We start from the raw sequence: 8,611 nt of genomic DNA, 5'->3' as shown, positions 1-8,611 counted from the left end.
GAGGAAGCTGAGGTTCTGGCTAACCCACACACTAAATTAATAGCTTCTGGATAACTGAGAGTTGCTATCATTAGACACTGTTTGTATTAGATGATCCATATGGTACAGAAGGTGGCTTAGGCGCCTTGAGGTCTCTCAGTAGGAAGCTGATGAAAAACCACATCTGGAAAGAGATTTCTCTAAGGATCAAGACTAGTGGAAAAAATTTTGTATATCGTTGTTTGCTTCCCTCTTGAGCACCATGGCTGATCCCCAACTTCATGTGGCCAGTTTGGCAGAAGTCCCTACCCAAAGGGACTTCGCAACAAAGAAACCTTTTTCGTTAATGATGTCCCCTGCTTCCCTGTTTTCCAGCTTCTTTGGCCTCGGAGGGATGCATTTGGTAGACAGGAGACGTGGCAGGACGTGGTCACAGCTCCATGCAAGAGGGCAGGAAAATGTTCATGCTTGGAACTGCACACTCTGCACACTCTGTATCCATGGGGCAGGCTTGGGGTTATTACCCCATTTGCTATCTCAGTATCGAGATCAGTTGTTGGGAGCCAGCTTGCCAGTGGCCTGGGTTAAACTTCAAGAATGCAGATAAGGCTGAGAGGCTCGGAGCCATGGTATTTGGATGTCTAGCTAGGCATTTTGCAGGCCTGGCTTGGCTTAATTTATTAATTTGTTAGTATTCAGGCAGGACCATGGCAAGGTTCTGTGCTTACCTCTTGAAATGTGCCTTTTTCTCAAGCTCCCTACATGTGCATTCAGGGGCTAAGTATGTGAGGCCCTCCCTGTCTGAGGAATTCAACATGACAGGAATGATGTCTGTCTTTCAGTTGGGCGGTTTTTTTAAAAAACCCTTTGACTAATGCTTAATAAAATAAACATCCTTTGTCTGTCTACTTTCACTTTTATTTTTTTAAGTTTATTTATTTATTTTGAGAGAGAGAGAGAGAGCGAGAGGGAGAGAGAGCATGTGTGAGCAGAGGAGGGGCAGAGAAAGTGGGAGAGAGAAAATTCTAAACAGGCTCTGTGCTGACAGCGACTCAGGGCCTGATCCCACAAACCTCGAGGTCATCACTTGAGCCAAGATCAAGAGTCGAAAGCTCAACTGATTGAGCTACCCAGGCACCCCTACTTTCACTTTTAAAATTCATCTTGGCTAGAGGTGGTAACAATAACGGGGGAAACCATTCCTTACTGACATTGCTTTTTAAGTCTAGGATGCCCAGGGGTCTCTGACCAGAAAGGAAGAGTGTGATTTAAAAGGAGCTGACCTTGGGGTGCCTGGGTGGCTTAGTCAGTTAAGCATCTGAGGTCAGCTCAGGTCATGATCTCGCAGTTCGTGAGTTCGAGCCCCATATCAGGCTCTGCAATGACAGTGCAGAGCCTGCTTGGGATTTTCTCTCTCTCTCTCTCTCTTTCCCCCCACTCATGCCTTCTCTCTCTCTCTCAGAATGAATGAATGAATGAATGAATGAGCTAAACTTGTTTGTCTCCCTCTCTTGAGTTGGGTTTTTTTTACATCCATTCCATCCATTAATCAATTCCTTTCCTTCTGTCCACCTGTCTGTCTATCCATCCATCCATTTATGTATCTATCCATCCATTTACTCATTCAGTTGTTTAACAAACATTGCCTGTGCTCAGCACTGAGTTTGCCGTGGTGAACGAGACAGACCCAACTTCGGCCTCCATCTCCACTAGCACAGGGCCCGTGTCTTTTGGGGGAGGTTCTGTATTGGTGGGCACTCCTGAAGGTGCTGGGCTGCAGGCATAGCTGGTTCTCAGTGCGCGTGCACACTGCTTGCTGCACAGTCTCTGATCTTTCAAAAACCAAGGAAAGTTTTCTTGTGGCCATGGGGGTTTTGACTCTATCTTCAGGATTTGTGTATTGAAGTTGGGAAAGAGAAGAATGAACACAGTCGGAGTCTTGTTGGCCCTGCTGTCTTCCAGTGTGGTGGAGAGAGGCTTCGGTTTGGAGCTGTCCAGCTGGGCACTCACTCTGACCTGCCCAAGCCCAAGTTTCTCCTTCTCTCCTTCAACTGCAGATGATAATATTTATTCTATCATGTTGTCATTGTGAGGATTGCATGAGATAAAGTGCACTGGGTGCTTGGCAGAGGGCCTGCCATATTATAAGTATTATAAGTTCCTCCTTATTTCCTCCCCCGAAACAGGAGCTTTTACTCTTATTTAACCTCTTATGTAAGCTCTCAGGAGCTTTTCTCTTCATTGTTACTGAGACAGAGCTCTTTTGCTTCCGTAAGGGTTGCTAGTGGCTGTCGGTCACTAAGATTTGGACCTTCTGCATTTTACATTTCTGAGCAAATCTTGGGTTCCTTACCAGGCTTTCACGTAATAACAGGCAATCAAAGCAGGGTTTTAAGCAAATTACCTTAAGTAATGATTATCTTTCACACAAGAACTTACAGACAGGACCCAGTTATTCTGTAATGCACATTCGCATTCTCTGTCGGTGCGTGTGGGGGTGTGTGGGGGGTGTATTTCTGGGTATAAATATGATTCGGTTCCCCTTAAAATTTTACCTAAAATAGCACTGAATTATATCTGAATAGTTGAAAGTAGTATGAGTTCTGAGTACAAGAAGGGGGAAAGACAAGGGAGGAATAGAAAAGTTTTCTCTCCTTGTAGACCCATGAACGACACAGCTCTGTAAGACAACAGGGAGGGCTTCCTGGAAGCAGAGGAGAGCCAGTGGCCTGTGTCTGCTATGCAGAACAGAAGCAGGTGTGGCCTGCCTCCGGCTGAGTGGTTTATGCTGCCCCAGGGCCTGGTTTTCGTCTCTGCCGTGGGATAGCATCTCCTCTGGGAGGCAGACATGCCACCCCACAGGGCATGTCGGCATTTGGGACCCCTTCCCCACCTGCACAAATTTGAGGGACAATATGAGATGGTCTTCATTTTGTGAGAAGCTCAAGGTCCCCAGAGGTAGACCAGCTGAAATGTGAGCCTGTGTGTGGCTCCCCATGGGCCCCAAACTGGGCAGTGCCCTGAGCCAACCTTCTTCTGTCAGCTCAGCAGTGGCCTCCTTGACCTGCTTCTATTTTTTCCCTTTTCCCTTGTTTCCTCCAAGTCCTCAAAACCCCTCTGGGTCCTTCCCACAGTGTGACTATATTAGTTTCCCATGGCTACCATAGCAGATTACCCCCAAGTCAGTGGATTAAAACAGCACACATATTCTAGTTCACAGTTTCCATGGGTCAAGAGGCTGGCATGGCTATGCTTGCTTCGGCAGCACATGTACTAAAATTGGAACGATACACAGAAGATTAGCATGGTCCCTGTGCAAAGGTGACACGTAAATTTGTGAAGGAAGCTGGGCATGGCCGAATTGGGCTTTCTGCTTGGGGTCTCACAAACCTGCAATCAGGACACTGACTGGGCTATATTTTCATCTGAATGCTTGACTAGGAAAGAATCCACTTCTAAGTTCATTCAAGTTGTTGGGGCAGAATTCATTTCGTTGCAGCCGTAGAACTGAGGGACCTGGGTTCTTGCTGGCTGTCAGAGGGAGGGCATTCTCAACTCCTAGACAAGGATGCCTGCGATCCCTCCACATGGCCACTTACTCCATTGGGCCAGCAAGGAGAATCTCCAGCCATAGACTCCATTAGCAAGACGGTCTTTTATAAAATAACATAGTCATGGGAGTGATATCCATCACCTCTGCCATATTCTACTGGTTGGAAGCAAGTCACAGGTCCTGCCCCCTCTCAAAGGGAAGGGATTATACAGGTACGAACACTGCAGGTTGGAGGTCGTGGGAGCCACCTTAAAGTCTGCCACCACTGTGGACTCCCTTTTTTCATTTTTCAGGAAGTATTTTAATGGCAGAGAACAGCTGTAAGCTCTCAGCCACTGCATCAAACCTAGCCCCTTCTAGATGGACTCCTCACCTATTCCTGGCCTCTCTTCTGCAAGACCTGGTCCTCAGGCTCACGGTCATCCACAGACCATCTCAGCCGCCATCTTCCTTCCAGTCACCTGCACCCAAGACCTCTGATGCAGCCTTCAAGTGTCTCCCTTTCTCCCTCAGTCTCACAGTTACTTCCAAGTCCTGTCACTATCAATTCCTAATTGTCTCTCCAATAAATCTGCTCTCTTTTCTCTTCATTGCTACTGAGACCAGCTTAGTCTAACTGTTCCTTATCTTCCATTAGAACTAGTACAGTAACCCCCAGCCAACTTCTCCTCCTCACTGTCACCCCCTCAAACGTTTTCTCATATCCCTACCACCATCTCCCTTCCACACTCTTCCTTCTAGCAAATCCAGAACATGAATTATTTTCCTTCTGCACCAGGCTTTGCTCACCTTGCTCTGTTTCTCCACAGTACTCTTCCCCCACCCAATCCCTACCATTTTACCCGTGCAGAAAATCACTCATCCATCAAAATCTAGCCAGGATCCTGGCAAGCTTTTCCTGACTACAGACAAAATAATTTATTCCCCTAATTCCGTCTTTTGATTTAGTTCTGCTTATTTTTTTGTGTTTTTCTTTTTCTTTTGTTTTATATTCACATAACTAAATGCACCGTGCCTTGCATTTTTGGGGTGTTGACTGCTCTCTGCACCAATGCTTGAGGAAAGAAAGTGTCACTTCTTTATCTTTATCTTCAAGGCATCAAACACAGCAATCCAATGGAGTTATCAATAAGTATTGTTGAACTGAATTAGTATTTCCAAAATTATTTGGCTAGCTTGGGAAATTTGTTAAATCCTGCATAATATAGTGACTTTTAAATTTCTTTCTTTAAGTTTATGTATTTATTTTGAGAGAGACAGAGACAGCACAAGTGGGGGAGGGGGAGAGAGAGAGGGAGAGAGAATCCCCAGCAGGCTTCCGGCTGCCAGTGCAGAACCCAACTCGGGGCTTGGATCACAAAACCTGATCATGACCTGAGCCAAAACCAAGAGTCAGACGCTTAACTGACTGAGTCACCCAGGCACCCCCATAATAAAGTGACTTTTAAATTTGGTTTTAGACTTTTAACCTACAACATTTTATTTATTTGTTTGTTTGTTTTGGCTTGTTTATTTATTTTTGAGAAAGATAGAGAGGAAGGGGCAGGGGGACAGAGAGAGAGAGAGAGAGTGAGAGACAGAGAATCCCAAGCAGACTCCGCACCATTAGTGCTGAGCCCAGTGCAGGGTTTGAATTCACAAACTGTGAGATCAGGACCTGAGCTGAAACCGAGAGTCGGGCACTTAACCAACTGAGCCACCCAGGTGCCCCTAACCTACAGCATTTTAGAATTCAGCTATCTGTTTGATACAATGCTTTTTCTACCTTGTCTCTCCTAATGTTTCCTCAGCTGGTTTTCAATGATCAATTATTATTTTTAATTATTATTCTACTATGCTATCGATCCAATATGTTAGATAATTATTATGTTCTATATTATTATTTATTATTTTCAATTATTAGTAGATCCCCTCAGTAGAGCTAAACAGGAATGAAGAAACCAGCTGTGTGTTTTTGGATCAGGAGCTTTTACTGCTTTTCTTTCCAAGCGTTATCTTGATCTTGTGACCACAGAGAGCTGCCACAATTAAAAAAAAAAAAAAACAAAAAACACTTTTCTGGGCACCTGGGTGGCTCAGTTGATTAAGCATATGACTCTTGATTTAGCTCAGGCCATGATCTCTAGGTTGTGGGATTGAGACCCACATTCAGCTCTGTGCTGACAATGTGGAACCTGCTTGGGATTCTGTCCCTCCTTCTCTTTCTGCCCCTCCCTTTCTGTCTTTCTCTCTCTCTCTCTCTCTCAAAATAAATAAACATTAAAACAACAAAAACAAAAAAACCCACACTTTTCAAACAGGCATTCAGTGCAAAAAGCAAGCATTCAGACATCTCCAAGTCTTGACATTTTTTCTTCCTTCTCTAGACAAGTGGGTCCCAGCAGAAAGAAGAATGTCTTCGCCTCACTGGCTCTCCAATGATGCCATCAACACTTGCTTCTTTAAGTTGCCTGACAGCATGGCCTAGAAGCACTGTCTCCCTGGGAACTGCCAGCTCCGAGGTAAGGACTGGGTGCTCTGGAGGGCATAGAGGGCACTCCCCGTCTCTGTGCATGGCAGCCTGGCTCAGTGTGGGTTCTGGAGCCCAACTCCTCACTTCAAATCCTAGCTCCATTATTTACAACTCACGTGCCCATGAGCAAGTTATTCAGCCCCTCCGTGCCTCCATTTCCTCATCTGTAAGATTGGGCTAATACTAACCATCTTCATATGGTTAGTGAGAGTGTAATAAAATGATGCACATAAAATGCTTAGAACAGGATCCTATGCATCCCAACATTATAAGCATTCAACAAACGTGTACTGCTATCATTACCCCAGAACTTAATTTCTACTTTTCTGGAAGGACATCAAATTAGGTTTTTCTATTTTCTGGAATTGGCTCGCCTCAGTTTCAAGACGTGAATTTTTATAAAGGGCATCAAGATGAAAAGACACAATCAGTTGCCCTACTATGACTTTTTCTGGAGGAAAAAAGTTGTTAGTTCTTTATTTTTCTGTGTCTTTAGTCTGCATCATTTTTCATATCTAACAGAATGGAAAGTATCTCTTGCTTCTGATATTTCTTTAAAAAAAATCACTCTCCCAGAATTCTAAATGCTTTTCTGAATTAAAAGGTCCTTTCTACCTTCTTATGCTGGATTATTTCTTGATTTAGATTAGCATCTTCGAGCATAGACTGAGTCCTTCCATTTGCTGTGGAGGCTTGATGTTTGTTTTACCTTTTTCTTCTCCGGCCGGCATTAGGGGAGGTCTTAATTGGTTGGTTTGGCTTTCTCCTTCGATAAGGTCCCGTGTAGGGACATCTGTGGGAAGAGGTCAGGGTTGTGGATGTGTGTTCGCGTCTGGGCTGAGGTGTGGGGGTGAAGACACTCTGACAGTGTGCTGTGTGGCAGGAGGAGGAATGGAGGAAGATGAAAGGAAACATTGGGAAAGAGTCCCTTAGAGATAGAGCCATGGAGCTACACTGACAGGTGCATGATTGAGTGTGTCAGGCCATTTCTGACACTCTCTGCTCACCTCCCGTTCCCAGGAGGAAGTAGCTGGGGGAAGGGACTTAATGCTCATGGAGCACCTGATCCACCAGCCTTGTGCCCGGTGCCGGGTAGGGCACAAGCGTGGACTCTATCTCCTTTCCAACCCTGAGAAGTTCACGGTATTATCTCTATTTCTCAGATGAGGAAGTTGTGACTTTTCAAAAGCTGCACTACTACGGAGGTCCGGAAATGGGTTCAAACACAGGTCTCTCGGACAGCAGAGCCTATCCTCCTATGTGCTGTACCCCTTGTAGCCGAAATAAAAGGTTTAAAGATCGTGTACCATTTGATGCAGGAGATAGTCAAGTGTGGGAACATGCATCCATGGTGATCCTCTTTCCGGAAGTCTTGGGCCTGTCACTCTCCCGGCCCACCAAGATAATTTCCTAAGTACTTGGTAGTTGTTAAAGGAGTTTAAAAAGATCTGTTAGACAACTTTTCCAGGGAAATGTCGATCAGCTAAAATGATTCGAGATAAGGGTGAGCAGATGTCAAAATAGACCACCAAGGAGCCGAGAAGCCTGAGGAAATCTGGAAGGATGCTGAGGTATGAGAAGGGGAAGGGAGACAGATTCAGATTTAGGAAGCCACAGGCAATACCAACACCTGTCAGAGAAGTTTAATCGTTTTTGCTTTTGATCCATTCACTTAGAGTCCGAGACTCTCAAGATGCTGGCTGGAGAGCAACTGCTCTGCCAAAAAGGGAGAGAGAACATTCTTCTTCGGTAGGTTGTTTTTTTTTTTTTTAATCCTTCGCCTTCAAATAGGGAGAAACGGGGAGACAGGCTAACTTCACCCCTTGTGGTGTGCGCCTCTTGATCCAGAAGCGTGGGCCTATGTGATGACACGGAAGAGAGTGTGTGGAAACATCCTCCTACACGAGCCACACATGGATCACACGGCAGCTTCTGGGGCCAAAGGAGCTTCAAGCACCCCTCAGTTGTCAGCAGAGAACAGAAAGTCTTGAAGCCCAGGACTTCCAGGCACATGTCTCACTCTTATATTTTAAAAAGCCTATTACATTGGTTTTAACAACTCGCTAAGTTTAGATGATTTCTATTTTATGTGGCAGCTTTGAAGCATGCATATATTTCTGTTTACAGTGGGGTCTATTTATAGAACGACCAAAATGGCCAATGACACCGTGTGTCCATCATGACCAAGAAGCTAAAAGCTTATGGAAGTGTTGATATTTCTGCTCTCAAACTCACGATTGAGTTACTTAGCTGCTTTATTCAGGGCTCTTAGCAAAATGAAAGGGTGTTAAAAAGAATCCATCAATGAGTCCCAGGACAAAGTTTTATCAGCAAACACAATTTTGAAGTACTAACTATCCACAAATCAGATGACGATCATAAGTTAAACTTCGATGGCCTTGTTAAAGGATGTGTCAACAGAGACACAATCTATGCTATAATCAACTTCAGTCAACTAACAAACATGAATGACAACTTTCAGTCCTTCATTTAACATGTATTTATTGCAATACTTAAAAATATTGAAAAATGTAAAAGCCCTCGTAATAACCTTCTCCCAAGTTACA

At 44.7% G+C, this 8,611-nt stretch overlaps 1 non-coding gene across 1 annotated transcript; it reads left to right on the top strand.

The window, feature by feature from the left end:
- Positions 1–3,228: 3,228 nt before the first annotated feature.
- Positions 3,229–3,335, top strand: LOC122236776. Its single transcript, XR_006215028.1, has one exon. It is a non-coding gene; the product is annotated as a U6 spliceosomal RNA (small nuclear RNA).
- Positions 3,336–8,611: the final 5,276 nt, after the last annotated feature.

The sequence above is a fragment of the Panthera tigris genome, chromosome A2, assembly GCF_018350195.1.
Source record: "Panthera tigris isolate Pti1 chromosome A2, P.tigris_Pti1_mat1.1, whole genome shotgun sequence".
Classification (NCBI taxonomy): domain Eukaryota; kingdom Metazoa; phylum Chordata; class Mammalia; order Carnivora; family Felidae; genus Panthera; species Panthera tigris.
This window is presented reverse-complemented; position numbering and strand designations above follow the sequence as displayed.